The sequence below is a fragment of the Plecotus auritus genome, assembly GCF_963455305.1.
Source record: "Plecotus auritus genome assembly, chromosome: 7".
In the NCBI taxonomy this organism is placed as follows: domain Eukaryota; kingdom Metazoa; phylum Chordata; class Mammalia; order Chiroptera; family Vespertilionidae; genus Plecotus; species Plecotus auritus.
This window is the reverse complement of record NC_137774.1, coordinates 156,745,070-156,760,849: the sequence shown is the minus strand read 5'-3', so window position 1 is coordinate 156,760,849 and position 15,780 is coordinate 156,745,070. Positions and strand designations below refer to the sequence as shown.

Here is a 15,780-nt window from a genome sequence, read left to right as displayed (position 1 = left end):
TGCTACTCTGCAGGTCTCAAACTCCATGGTGCCCCTGATTGCTCTCCACCTCCCTTCCTGCATTTATTTTCTCAACAAAAAATCCCAGGTACTTCTGTTACAATGCCAGTCCAGCCATGTTACATCTTTGCACAAAATACTCCAATGGCTTTTCATCTCACTTTGGTTAAAACCCAACATCTGACAAGGACCTACAATTCTGTACTTTGTTTCATGACTTCTGGTCACTTCTCTGACCTCATGTTCTACTCTAATCCCCTGCACTAGTACCCAAAATTTGGCCTTTCCAGCCACAGTGTTCTTTTCACTTCACCCTGCAATTCATATCATATGCTTCCCTCCTCAACCAGGACCTTTCCACTTGTTCCCTCTTGCTGGAATGCTTTTTTTCTGTAGATACCAACTTCAGTAGAACACTTGCTTTCTGCAGAACTGTCTTAACCCACCACTAACATGTCATATATACCAATATATTACATGTGCTTTATTTATTTATTATGTTTGTATACTGTCTTCCTGCTATAATCCCAGGAAGGAAGGAAATTTGGCTCTTTGATACTGTCTTCACTGTGCCTAGAACAGAATATTATGCTTAGTACATTATCAGTAAACCCTTTGATCAAATGAATGAATGAATGAATGAATGAATTATAAGTTGATTCAAACATCCAAGTACTATACTTCCTCTATGTAGTTTTGTCCCAACATTAATGAATTGAAATACATATTTTAAAACTATAATTATTTAATTTTATTCTTCATTTATATTGTTATTTGAATATTACTTTTTATTTTACAACTAGAGGCCTGGCGCATGAAATTCATGGATGAGTGGGGGGTCCCTCAGCCTGACCTGCACCCTCTCCAATCCGGGACCTCTGGCTCCTAATCGCTCACTTGCCTGCCTGCCCTAACCACTCTGCCTGCCTGCCTGATCCCCCTAAATGCCCTCCCCTGCCAGCCTGATCCCCCTAACTGCCCTCCCATGCTGATCGCCCCTATTAACATTTTTTTTTTAATCTTATCCCCTGCACACACAATTGTATTTGACTTCCTTATTGGCTTCTCCCTGTCACACAATTTTTCTCTCTCCTTTATGTAACACTTTTGCCTACTGACTCATCATTTATAAACTTTTCTCTCCTCCTTATTTCCTACTTCTGTTCCATCATCCTTCTTCCCTTCCTTCTCCTACCCTCCCTCCCTCCCCACCTTCCTTCTTTCCTTTATCTTTACCCCTTCTCTCCCTCCCCTTTTCCTTCCTTCCCACCTTAATTTTTTCTTCACTTCCTCCCTCGGACCTGCTTTGCTCCCTCCCCCATTTCTTCCTTCTTCCCATTCTCCTTTTAAGCTCTACCGGCTCCCCTTTAAAACTTTTCGTCCCTTCCTCTTTCTCTCTCATTCTACCTTTCCCATACATTCTTCTCTACTTACTTTCACTGTTTTAATATCTATCTATCTCTACCTGCCTAATTCTTCACTATCATTTATCTTTTTTCTTTTCTGACTCCTACTTTTAAAATCTGTCCCCAGTACACAACTATACTGGATTTTCATTATAGCTCTTACAGTTCACTCACACATCCTCTTTCCTTCTTTAACTCTGCTCTCTCCTGACTCCTTTATAAAGTTCTTCCCTCTCTTCCTCCCTTCTTAAAGCTTCCATTGGGGGGGGCGTTAACCCCCAGCCCAGGGCTCAGCCCCAGCCAGGTGTTCGCTGCCCCCCATCCCCAGCCTCCCCACCACTGTCCTGCTCCCATTACCTGCCTGGGAAGCCCGGCCCAGCGAGGGTGGCCGAGGCCCGTGCAGCCTGGGCGCTGCTGCTGCTGCCGCGAAGCAGGAGCTCCTCTGCCCAGAAGACCTCAGACCGTCCACCACTCCATCCTGGAACCCTGGGTGCCTCCCCACCAACGGCCCACACAGGGGGGCCACTGCCCTCCTCCCGCATCTGGGCAAGGCTCCTGCCCTGCCCCTCGCCAGGCGCACCTGCTCCCCCACGCCCACGGTTGCCACCCCCTCCCATGTGCAGCCCCGCATTTCCTTCCCTTTTCCATTCCTGCGTCTTTTTCTTGTTCCCTTTCTGTATTTCTGTTTCTCCTCTTGGCCTGCCTGCATGCAGGCCTGCCTTCCTCTCCCTCTCCTTTCTCATCCCCTCCTATTGTATCTTATCCTACCCGGGGCCTTGCAGCTGCCTGAGCAGAGGGTGGGGACGCAGTCTCCTGATCTGGTCATGATGTGACGCTGTAACAGATACTTTGCATATTTCTCTGTTATTAGTATAGATTTTCAACTTGTTGTTTGTTTTTTTGTTTTCTGTTTGGCATGAATTTCATTTCAGGATAAAATAAAATATGTTATATAAAGTGGTTTGGGGACCAAAAGGATTGCGTTCTGCTTCTCTAATATAACAATGTGTTCTCAGTGTTCCAGCATTGACATTTATGCTTTGATCCACAATGATTTGTAAGCAATCTGTTTACTTTTATTGTTTTATTATTAAGAAGATTTAAAGGTTAATGCAAACATGCTTAGAAATAAGATTCATGGTAAGCAGTATTTCTCTTGAGTGCATTAAATGGCAGTGGAGCTCTCCACAGCATGTGGAGATTACAACGTGACAGATGTAAACTGCATTAAAACACATCCTGTAATGCCCTACTCGGGGCAGAGAAATTTTCTGATGCATAAAACGGTTTATATCACAAAGTACTGATGCTACAGAAATTCAAATTGATTGGATTCTAAGTAATAGGAACATTTACCAAAATGATGTTTGTCTTTTAAAATGCCTTTTTCAGGACATGTTAGATCTTATTTTCTATAAACTTATACTGTTTCCTAAGAGTTAGAGGAGAGGTTGTATAATTTAGGGTAACGTCTCTTTTGAAAACTTTAAAAGTTGTTGAAGCAAAAGTCATCCTTATTTCATTTCATTTTTTTTACATTTGAAAATATTTGCCAGAAATTATTATACCTGTGATCATTTTCAGTACAATTATAACATTTCCTATTATTTTAGAAGCTTAAGTCCAATATTTTGGGAATTAGTAGTTGGAAATTGTATTAATAAAAGTTGTTAGTAAATAATTGGCACTCCACATATGCATGGAATCTTTTCTCCATTATTGTTCTTGTTTCTATCCTATCTAATAAAAGAGTAATATGCAAATTGACCATACCTCCACTACACCCACAAGCCATGCCCACCAGCCATTCAAGAGCCAGTATGCAAATTAACCCAAACAAGAAGGTTGCGACCTCGGAGAGAGCAGGAGGAAGCCAAGCTTTCTGCCTGCCCTGGCTTGCCTTGGCCTCCGCTTAAGGCTACAAAGTTTCAATTATAGAAGATAAATAAATCCCAATAAAAATGGCAGCAGCCACAGAGCTGGAAAGAGCAGGAGGCTTGAGTTGCCTCTGGCAATGGAGGAAGCCAAGCTTCGGCAGCCCTGGACTGCCTTGGCCTCTGCTCAAGGCTACAAAGTTTCAATTATAGAAGATAAATAAATCCCAACAAAAATTGCTGCGGTCATGGAGCGAGCAGGAGGCTTGGCACCACTCAAGGCTACAAAGTTTCAATTATAGAAGATAAATAAATCCCAGATACCAGGGCCTCCACTTGGGTCACCGGGGGGCATGGCTGGCCTGAAAACCACCACAGGCCCCTTGCCCAGGCTGCCCCACACCCCAAGGCAACCCCCACCCTGATCTGGGACACCCTTCAGGGAAAACCAGCTGGCCCCTACCCATGCACCAGGCCTCTATCCTGTCTAATAAAAGAGTAATATGCAAATTGACCATCGCTCCAACACACAAGATGACTGCCCCCATGTGGTCAAAGATGACTGCCCCCATGTGGACACAAGATGGCTGCCACAAGATGGCCAGCAGGGGAGGGCAGTTGGAGGGACCAAGCCTGCAAGGGAGGGCAGTTGGGGGCGAACAAACCTGCAGTGGAGGGCAGTTTGGGGTGACCAGGCTGGCAGAGGAGGGAAGTTGTGGGCGACTAGGCCTGCAAGGAAGGGAAGTTGGGGGGGAATCAGGCCTGCAGGGGAGAGTAGTTGGGGGGGACCAGGCCTGCAGGGGAGGGCAGTTAGGGGTGACCAGGCCTGCAGGGGAGGGCAGTTAGGGGCAAACACGCTGGCAGGGGAGCAGTTAGGCATCAATCAGGCTGGCAGGCAGCAGTGGTTAGGGGGTGATCAGGAAGGCAGGCAGGTGAGCAGTTGGGAGCCAGCAGTCCTGGATTGTGATCCTACCTGGATCGGGCCTAAACGGGCAGTCGGACATCCCTCGAGGGGTCCCAGATTGGAGAGGGTGCAGGCTGGGCTGAGGTACACCCCCCCCCCCCCCGAGGATGAATTTCATGCACCTGGCCTCTAGTTATTTATAATCAAGTTCCTGAAGGCTCTATAGTGAAATATATTACTTAATACTTATTTAAGATAATCAAAATATGCTTAAAATATATTTGACATAAATATTATTTGATAAAATCTTTTCAAACAATAGCAAGATTAAATAAATGTGAAAAAGCAAAATGTTTTTAATTTTGATTAAACTGATTTATGAAGTTTTTTTTTTTTTTTATAGATTGGCCTAAAAGGTCAATAAAATTTTCTCATAGGTTTCCTTTTAGAAATGTTAAGTTTTTTTTTTATTATTGTTGTTACTATTACAGATCTCCTCCATTTTCTCCTCCTTTGCCCACCTCTACCCTGTCCCCACCCCTCTCCACTCTAGCCTTCACCATACTGTTGTCTATGTCTGTGGGCTATGCATATATGTCCTTTGGTTAATCTCCTCACCTTCTTTCATCCAGTTCTCACAACCCTTCCCCTGTGCCATCTGTCAGTCTGTTCCATGTATCCATGCTTCTGGTTCTACTTTGTTAGTCAGGTTATTTTGTTCATTAGAATCCACAAATGAGTGATATCTACATTTAGGTTTATGGTCCTTTGGAATCAAGTTCAGCATATGTTACTCTGTATGACCAGAAAGTTCTTGTCTTACTTATGAATAACCAATTGCTCCAGCACCATTTGTTGAAAGTCCATCCTTTCTTCACTGAATTGTCTTTGTGCCTTTGTCAAAAATTTCAGACTTTCTTATATCCATCTGTTTGTCTATACTATGTCAATAGCCCACTGTCTTTATTATAATTTAAATTTCTTACAATCAGATAATGTTAGGCCTCCAAATTTGATCTTCCTATACAATTTTTTTTGTTTATTTTAGTTCTTTTGCATTTTCAATTTAATTTTTATGATCATCTTGCCATCTTAATATATAAAAAGGTAATATGAAAATTAGGCTTGGACGCTCTAACGGGATGAGCGGTCAGGAGGAGGTTGTGCACGCAGGTGAGGTCTGGAGTGGAGACAGAGACAGAGACAGGGGAGCCTGCTTGAGCCGGCACAGCAGCTCTGGTGGCCCAGAGTGGACATAGGCAGGGGAGTTGTTGCAGAGCGGGGTGGGGCTGGGGCTGGCCAAACGCTGGCTCGGGCAGCCCTGGAGCAGACACAGGCAGGGGGGCAGGGGGAGGCCTGGGGCGGGAGTCAGGCACGGGTCCCAGCCTCCTGCAGCATTGGTCTGGCCTGACTCCTGTGGCGGCCTGCAGGGTGCCTCCTCACATGGCGGGAGGCAGGGTGCCTCCTTGCACGATTTCAATCACGCGCTGGGCCTCTAGTTTATATATAATGGCCTGTGGGAATTTTGATTGGGAATGCATGCATTATTGAGTTCACAGTAATGGTGTATAGATTTTAGTATACAAGTCTTACTGAACTATTTTGGATCCAGAAGAGATGGGAAGACTCGGAATAAACCACTGCTCCCAAGATCGGGGTGGGGCTCAATATTGTGCGATTTATCTACAGGAGCTTGACCTGGTTTCCACAGCAAATACCTGAGAAAAATCCCCTTGTGCTTCTTTCAACAAGGGGGAGGGAAAAGAAAACATTTTTAAACACTTCAGATCACTCTGATCCTAACCGGCCTGCCTCAGAAGAAACTAGTTAACCAGAGCCTAACATGCTGGAATATTACCATAGCCCAACTGACCTGGGCGAAAGGAAATACCCACTTCAGCCAGCCCTCTCTGGCCAGCCAGTCCCTAGTAAGGAGAGGAAAAACTGAGAAACACTTGTTAGTTTCACAGTCCAGAGGCAAAGGATCATTAAAAGACAGCTGTGTTAACCATAGGCTGTAGAATGCTTCCCCTGCCCTACACCTAAGCCTCACATTACTAAGGACTATTACAGCAGTTCCATTTCCCAGTACATCGTGTCTGGAGATTAAAAGAAGAAAGGAAAGGATGGGAAGGGAGAGGGAGAGGGAGAGGGAGAGGGAGAGGGAGAGGGAGAGGGAGAGGGAGAGGGAGAGGGAGAGGGAGAGGGAGAGGGAGAGGGAGAGGGAGAGGGATGAGGGATGAGGGATGAGGGATGAGGGATGAGGGATGAGGGATGAGGGATGAGGGATGAGGGATGAGGGATAAGGGATGAGGGAGAGGGAGAGGGAGAGGGAGAGGAAAGGGAAAGGAAATTATAAGGCATACCAAAAGGCAAAATGCACAACTGAGGAGGCGGAGTAAGCATCAGAACCAGACATAATAGGGATGTGGGAATTATCACACTGGGAATTTAAAGAAACTAATATGCTAAGGATTCTAATGAATAAAGTAGACAGCATGCAAGAACAGATGGGCACTGTAAGCAGATAAATGGAAATGCTGAACTAAAAAGAAGCGCCAGTGAGAAAACAATATAGAGGAAGTGAGGAATGCCTGTGATAGGCTCATTAGCAAGTGTGTGGATATGGCTGAGGAAGGAATCTGGGTGAGAGGATATATCAGTAGAACTCTCAAGAGCCTATACATTCATCCTTATACATGAGTCCAAACCTATAGAATGTACAGCTCCGACAGAGAACCCTAAGGTTAGTTAGCTATGGATTTTGGGTGGTTATGTTGTGTCAATGTAGGTTCACCTTGTTTTTATTTTTGTTTTTTAAAGTATCATTCTAATAAGTGATGTTGATAACTAATTAGTATGTCCACATACTAATTTTATTATATAGGAAGCCTATGCATGTGTAGGCAGTGGGTGTACAGGAGAGCTCTGTACTTTCTCATTTTCTTAGAAACCTAAAAGTGCTCTAAAAAAGGAACAATTGATCAACATACACAAAATAAAGAAATAAAAATAAGAAATTATGTGAAACAAACCAATAATTAATTTGCCCTATGTGAATGCTTCTCTCTGGTAATGGTTTGTAGCTAGAAGACTATTAATGAGCCTTTTCAAAACATGGCTCCTATATTATAAATACCACAAATAATAACTCTTCCAGTAACCTGACTCAAAGTACAAATCATCTTTGAACTTCCATTTAACCAAGTACCTCTTACATTGTCAGTCAATATATTCCCTTGCCTTTTTTTTTTTTTTTTCTTTTCTTCTTGGCTCTCAGCTCTTTCCTAGTATATGTGTCACCACACTCTTTTAAATCATCATCGTTTCATGCAAAAGAGTGTAAAGTATCTACCAACGGGTTTTTGTAACCTTAATCTTTCTTATTTAAAATATATTCTACAGGGTATTAGCTAAATTAATTTTCTAAAACCTACTTCATCAAAACCCAAATCAATTAAAATTTTTAAACATGTCTACTACTGGGAAGATAACATCTGAACTTTTATTTCATTGCAGCATTTAATTTTTTGAATTATTCTATATTATTTACAATTTTTAATTTAATTTCAAGCCTGGCATGTAATTTCTTATGTGTATAAACTACTTTCCCATTAATATATAATTCCAAATCATGTCCAGGTGATTATACTTTATTGAATTTCCCTCACTAGTGGATAGCACATTGTTATGTACATATAGCTGTCAGTAAACATTTCTTTAAGTAATTAGTATATTTACAAAAAAGTCCTTATGAATAGATTTGCTTACAGTGAAAAAAATCAAACCTAAATCTTACTGGTAGAGTATGACAAATATTATTTAAGGGAGATTAGTTGTTTGAAATTGTAAACAGATTTATAATTAGAAAGAATCAAGTGAGTTGAGACTACAATTAAAATATTTCCTGGAATAAAAATACAAAAAATTAATAATATTCTATAATGTTATTTCCAGGTAATACATTTCATTTTCAAGAAATCCTTTCAAAGTCACATTTTCTTACTTTAGGCTCAAAAGTGTGGTGCGCTGTTTCTTCCTTTTCTGCGTCCAGCACGGAAAGGGAGAAAGACAGGTTCCTGAGGGGAGGAGCTGGGGGTTAAGAAATTAGAGAAAGAAAGAGACAAGAGACAGAAATAGATTCAAGCTGGGTGCCTTGGCTTCCTGTCCTCTGATAGTGAGACAGTCACACTCACCTCAGACAACACAGCATATTTATTGGTTTCCAAAAGGGATTTTATGATAAAAAGGAGTTTCGGGTGTGCCCAAATCCTATTCATCAGGATCTGAGTAAGCTCCTTATTTTGGGTGGGTCAAGGTCCTTTTTGTTCCTCATTCCAAGTACGTGAAATCAGTACTGATAACAGGATTCTGCCAGTGCCCTTGGGCTCAGCTGATAAGAATTAAAAAAGTATCCATGTGCCTTCCCAGACGGCTCTCTACAAAAAGTAATCTAGCATGAATACTACATAAAGTTTAAGAATTATTAAATCACTAGAGGCCTGGTGCATGAAATTCGTGCGGGTAGGGTCCCTAGGCCTGGCCAGCAATCAGAGCTGATCTGTGGGGCGACTGGCGGAGTGATCAGGAGGCTCCCACTGGCACCTGCCTTGGCTGGCCTAGGGCCCGTGGGCTGGGGGCAGTTCCTGCATTGAGCATCTGCCCCCCGGTGGTCAGAGTGTGTCAGTGACCAGCCATTCCACCGGTCATTCCACTGTTCAGTCAACCATTCAGTGGATTTGCATATTAGGCTTTTATTATATAGGGTCCCTCAACATTCTACATTCCTGTATTCTCTTTAAACTCATGCTTTTGAACTTTATTATATATTCACAACTCCTGGGGCTCTTAGGAAATGTTCTCATTCCCTAAGCCTGGGGTTGGGTCCAAAATTCTGCATTTCTAACTAGCTCTCCTGTAATGCCCATGAGGCTGGAACCACGTACTTTGAATAGCAAAGCTGTAAACCTCCCTAATCCTAAAACATCTTCAGCATATGTTTACACCATTTTCCTGTTTAGTGCCTCACAACTCAGGTATGTAGCTTATTACACTGATGGGAAAATAAGATATAAGTTGACTACTGTGGAAGAACAAAACGTTTAATTTCTGAATAATCAGGCTTTTTGCAGAATTTTGTTTTTAACAAGAAGAATCTTTCTAAGTCAAGTCTGCCCACATTATATCAATGATTCTACTGCTTATACTATAAATTGCATTTTCCTTTATATGCAAATTTTAAAGCATTTGTCTCATTTAATCTTATTTTATTTTACAATCATAGTGATTTCATTATTCTTCTGAAATACTTATCACAACAATTGCTTTTTTCCATAACATACTAATTTTATTATATAGGAAGCTAAGGGGAATAAATCACGATATATAATATAATAGGCATGTTGACATATCTCAATTATTAATTAAGTCTCCACACATCACAGGTTATCAATTAAGCTACAATCCATCCTTGGCTAATAAAAGGAATTAATCATTCTTTAGTCAGTTGATTATGTTGATTAAGATCTTAATGTACCTGCCTTTTTTCTTTAATTTTATCATTTATAATCATAATAGAAAATACTAATGATTATTGCAATCCAATCCAAGCCTCTATGGATGAACAATTTTAATCCTTCTAGAGTTTCATAGCACCAATACAGTCTAATTAAATTTCAACAGTGAGAAATAAAGGTACATTTTTCAGGTGTGTTTATACAATTAAAATGAGCCAGTGCATACTAAATACTTTCTTTTATGTGCTGATAGCATTTTATGCATCTTGTATAAAGCACTATGTGACATAATTGAATCAAAGCATTCCACTAAGGACTCAGATAATGTGAGTCCATATGCTTGATTATATTTTCCAAGAGTTCATTACACACTACCTACTGTGCTCTAATCTCATAGAAAATATATAATTCCACACTTAATATTTATCACTCTATGTTAAGTATGCATTTGCATATGAATTACTGTTTAGACTCTAAATTTGAATAAGGGTCTTACATATTGCATCCAAAGTTACTAATATTGGGGTTTGCTCATTGTGTTCAGTGAATATTTTTTGAACTGGATTGAATATTGTTATTTCTTCTAAATATTTCCCTTGGAAGGATGTTTGATTCCTTTCCCTAGGAAAGCACAACAAACATGTCAAGGACCATTTACCCCATTAGATGCTTATATCCTATTTATATATAACATCACAGAACCTTCACAAGGCATTAGTCAAACTGGCAATCTATATAGCATTGTTGACTAAAATACAAAAAAACAGAGGTTTGCTAGTTACAGATATGAGTTATATATTATTGCTAAGATCATTGCCAATGTAGAGAGAAACTGCAAGAAGAATCTGACCCTGGCTATTCATCTCAGATTAAAATTCCCCTTCAAGCAAAATCATTTGAAATTAATTTTATTCTCCAGGAATGTGACCTATACAGAAACCAGCAATGTATTTCTGCAGATATACTACGTGCTAACATCTTAACGAGATAATTTGCAAAAACCAAATATAACCCATATAAATGTGGGGTGGTGGGTGGATAAAGCATATGGCAGTGTGAAAGAAAAGCATTCGTGAGAGAGACACAGAGCTTGGTGTTACCATTTTCTGTAAGACTCTGCTAATGGGCTCAGGAATGGCACCCGAGTGTTCTTCTGACTCTCTCAGCAGCCTTTTTAAACTTCGGCAGTGAGTGTGACAGTCCCAGATGTAACTTGATCCACGATCAAGTTAGCAGTGCTAATATAGCTGTGACATTACACCTGCTGTTCCTGGAAGTCTCATTCTACTGTAGCTCAGATTTATTTCATTATGTGGAAATTGGTAGAAAGAATTCTCTCAACGAGAATGCTCTCCTAACTTAAAGATGCTAGAATGAAAGCCATCTAGTACCCTATTTCCTTTAATCCAGGAATTGAACTACTTCTGGAAAATCAATGAATGAAGAGATGGGGAGAGAGTGCTTGGGAGTTTTATTACTTATCTCTACGAAGGTTGTGGTGTCATTTCTCATTTAATGTATTATTAGTATACTAGTATTCAAAGTTACTTCTAGAAAGACATTCTGGGTATATACTAATAAATGGTGTGTTAACAATTCACTCTAGAGTGTCCACCATGTGAGTGTGTAGAAAATGGACTAAATTGGAATTAATTGTATTGCAAAGTGTGTTGTTACTATTATACCCAAAAGGGCAAAAATATACACAACACTCAATTGTGAAAAATACCAAAGGTACAAACATGGATATATTATAGACCAGCATGAGCAAACTACGGCCCACGGGTCGGATCCGGCCTGTTCGGCTGTTCTATCCGGCCTGCGGAGCCAAAAGAGCGGAGGGTTCTCTTGCTCTCCCCACCGCTCCTTTACTTTGAATTTATATTAGTTCACACAAACACTCCATCCATGCTTTTGTTCTGCCCCTCCGGTCCAGTTTAAGAACCCATTGTGGCCCTCGAGTCAAAAAGTTTGCCCACCCCTGTTATAGACCATTAAAAACCTACTAAAACTATAATATAGTTATTACACAAGTATAAGCACAGTAATCATTAAACATCTTAGTCACATGCATTTATGAGATGGTCAGACTTAAATAAAAGAATATTTTATCAGCAGTAATTTTTAATTCTAATTATGTTTCAATATTCGCACAATTCTAAGAAGCCCATTTTTAGATAGCCAGTATTATCTCTATGTGAAACCCATCACGTAAAAAAGGATTAACTCCTAAACTATGTATCTGCAGCTGACATATAAAACTGGAATAGCATTGTGTTAACTAAATTTCATTTTTTGACAGCAGAAAGGGACTAGATTTAACTTATTTTCCATAATGCTTGGCTCAATGCTAAACAGCAACTTCATCAGTTTTCACCAGCACTAAAAAGACAAGACCAGCTTTATTTCTTTATTTTCTAATATTTATTTTTTTAATTCTTAAAGGTTATCAATAGCTAAGTATAGACTCTAGACTCTAAAACATACTTCTACTGTAAATACTAGAAGGAGTAGGCTATATAATAATACTAGAGGCCCGGTGCATGAAATTCGTGCACGGGGGTGTGTGTCCTTCAGCCCAGCCTGCACCCTCTCCAATCTGGGACCCCTCGAGGGATGTCCGACTACCCATTTAAATGGACAGTCAGACATCCCTCTCACAATCCAGGACTGCAGGCTTCCAACTGCTTGCCTGTCTGCTTTCCTGATTGCCCCTAACCACTTCTGCCTGCCAGCCTGATCACCCCCTAACCCAGCCATGGGCAAACTACGGCCCGCGGGCCGGATCCGGCTGTTCTATCCGGTTCTCTTGCTCTCCCCTCCACTCCTTTACTTTAAATTTATATTAGTTCACACAAACACTCCATCCATGTTTTGTTCCAGCCCTCCTGTCCAGTTTAAGAACCCATTGTGGCCCTCGAATCAAAAAGTTTGCCCACCCCTGCCCTAACCACTCCCCTGCCAGCCTGATTGATGCCTAACTGCTCCCCTGCCTGTTTGCCCCTAACTGCCTGCCCCTGCAGGCCTTGTCACCCCTAACTGCCCTCCCCTGCAGGCCTGGTCCCCCCCCAACTGTCCTTCCCTGCAGGCCCAGTCGCCCCCAATTTCCCTCCTCTGCCACCTGGTCATCCCCAACTGCCCTCCCTTGCAGGCCTGGTCCCCCCCAACTGCCCTTCCCTGCTGGACTGATCACCCACAACTGCCCTCCCTGGCAGGCCTGGTCCCTCCCAACTACCTTCTCCTGCTGCCCATCTTGTGGCGGCCATCTTGTGTCCACATGGGGGCAGTCATCTTTGACCACATGGGGGCAGCCATCTTGTTTGTTGGGGTGATGGTCAATTTGCATATTACTCTTTTATTAGATAGGATAGAGGCCTGGTGCATGGGTGGAGGCTAGCTGGTTTGCTCTGAAGGGTGTCCCAGATCAGGGTGGGGGTGCCCTTGCAGCGTGGGGTGGCCTGGGTGAGGGGCCTGTAGTGGTTTGCAGGCTGGCCATGCCCCCTGGTGACCCAAGTGGAGGCCCTGGTATCTGGGATTTATTTATCTTCTATAATTGAAACTTTGTAGCCTTGAGCGGAGCCAAGCCTCCTGCTCACTCTGTGGCCGCAGCCATTTTTGTTGGGATTTATGTATCTTCTATAATTGAAACTTTGTAGCCTTGAGTGGAGACCAATGCAGGCCTGGGTGTGCGGAAAGCTTGGCTTCCTCCATTGCCGGGGGTACCCAGGCCTCCTGCTTGCTCCGTGGCTGCAGCCATCTTGGTTGGGTTAATTTGCATACTTGCTCCTGATTGGCTGTTGCGCATGGCTTGTGGGTGTAGCGGAGTGATGGTTAATTTGCATATTACTCTTTAATTAGATAGGATGAACTACTTGTACATTGTGTGTGTGAGATATTCTCAATGGAGTGCATTTAGAGTTTCCATTCTCTAGATGGGGTCACTGGGGATCAGCATTGTTCTCTCAGCAATGAGTGTGGAACAGTCTTGTGCCACACATTTTGCTCTACAAAATCTTTCAAATGTGAACAAAACTGAAATTATTCTTGATATCTAGGGTTAAACAGTGTGGATGAAAACATGGGTGGCTTGCAAAATCTTTTTGGAGGAAATCATGTCCTAGATAACACGCAGGTAAGAGAAAACAGATTGGAAAGACATGAAGGAGGTAAACTGAGGTATGGCAATAGGATGGGATTGTGTTCCTTGAATTCTAATATTAGATCATGAGTACTTAATGGGTCATAAACAGGGGGAAACTGTGCAAAGCTCAAGGGGACTATAAGGAGCATATGTTTTCACAAATGGAAATAATTTCACTTTGATTGTATGACACAGTTTAAGATGACTAAGCTCAAACCCAAATTTAGGCCCAGGCCTGTTACCATGCAGAATCCAAATCACCTAACCCTTCAGCCACAATTTTCTTTCTTAGCCAGAGCTGTGTTATGACTTTTATGGGCCCTGGACAGTTTGTCTTTGTGACTTTTTCCCTTGATAAACACAATAGAAAATGTATCTTGTAACTGCATTTATATAATTACACATTAATATTAATATTAATGTTATATATTAAAGCATTGCCTTTGACCTCCAAGCTCATCTATTTCCTCTGATTTTTAAAGAAACTAAAACATTTTTATGGGCCCTTCCCTTAAAGCATCGGGGGCCCTAAGCTTGGTGCCTACTCTGCCTAATGGAGAAATTAGCCCTGACCTTAGCAGCAAACAAATTTACAAGTACTTTTGAACTGAACTTCAGAAATAAACGTTTTATCCTATAACTTAATCCAACAGTTAAGAAAACAGTGTCAAGAGTAATTTAGGTGATGTGCTTAGTCTCATACTGTGTCATAACCAGAAATATAACTCAGGTCACTGTTCTGAAATGTCCTGCATAATTTAGTAATGAATCAATTTTATAATGGTTAAAACTTACACGTTAATGCTCTTATCTAGAAGACATCCTGGCCAGCTTCCAGTTTGCTGAGCACAAAGATGAACCATTGGAAGCGGGAGATTTCTTACATGCAGGAAGTGTCTGAACTGGAGGCCAAGCAAGTATTTGGACACCTATAGTACGGTTTTGAATATATTTAACAAAAATGTGTTTCTATATAAAACATTAATGAAAATGTGTTTAGGCATGTAAATGCCATAGATAGCTTTGGACTTGAAACATATCATTGACATGTTGAATTTTAAGTATAAATTTGTTATTCAAATCCTATTGAGAACAAAGATCTTGTAGCTAATTTTCCTGTTTTGAGAATTATGTCATTGGAGGCAAATTTTGAAGTGTTTAAGGTTGTAAATTAGTTAATAAAAATGGATTTGAACAATCCCCTTAGAAGGTATGACTACATTTACTGGTTTTTGTCCCCTAGTTTCACTAACTTCATATCCGATCCTCTCCTTAACTGTCAATCCCCCACTATGCCTCTTGGAATTGAAATCCAGCTTTCACATTACCAAGTTTTGGGAAGGATGCAGAGCTAATGAATCTTTTACACCTTGCTGGTGCAAATGCAAAATAGTATTGCCACTTTAGAGATCAAACTGCAATTACTTAAAATGTTCAGCATGCCCTTATTTGATATTACATTCCCATCCTACATTTTTGTTCAGGAGAAATAAAAGCATTTATTCACATAAAACCATATGTACATAGTTATACACACACTATTCATTATCATCAAAAATTGGAAACAACCCAAATGTCCTCAGATGAGTAAATTAACCACCAAGCTTTGATACATTCATACAGTGGCATGTCCCTTAACCATAAAAACTAAGAACTATTCTACTGATATATGCAGCAACATGGATGAATCACAAATGCATTATGTTCAGTAGAAGGAACCCTACTCAAAAATTATAAATAGTGTATGTATCCATTTATATGACATTCTTAAAAAGGTAAAAGTCTAGGAATACAAAACACAACAGATTAGTGGTTACCAGGGCCTATTCACCACAAAATGATGTGAGAGAACTCTTGGGGAGAGGGAAATGTTTTCTACTTTATATGTTATTGTGGTTAGGAGACTATACACTTGTCAAAATTCATAGAATTTTACACT

At 41.1% G+C, this 15,780-nt stretch overlaps 1 protein-coding gene across 4 annotated transcripts in view; it reads right to left on the bottom strand.

The window, feature by feature from the left end:
- The window catches only part of LOC308253215 (cadherin-10), a 173,542-nt gene that overhangs the window by 100,681 nt on the left and 57,081 nt on the right, over positions 1 to 15,780 (bottom strand). The gene's annotated exons all lie outside the window — the stretch shown is intronic.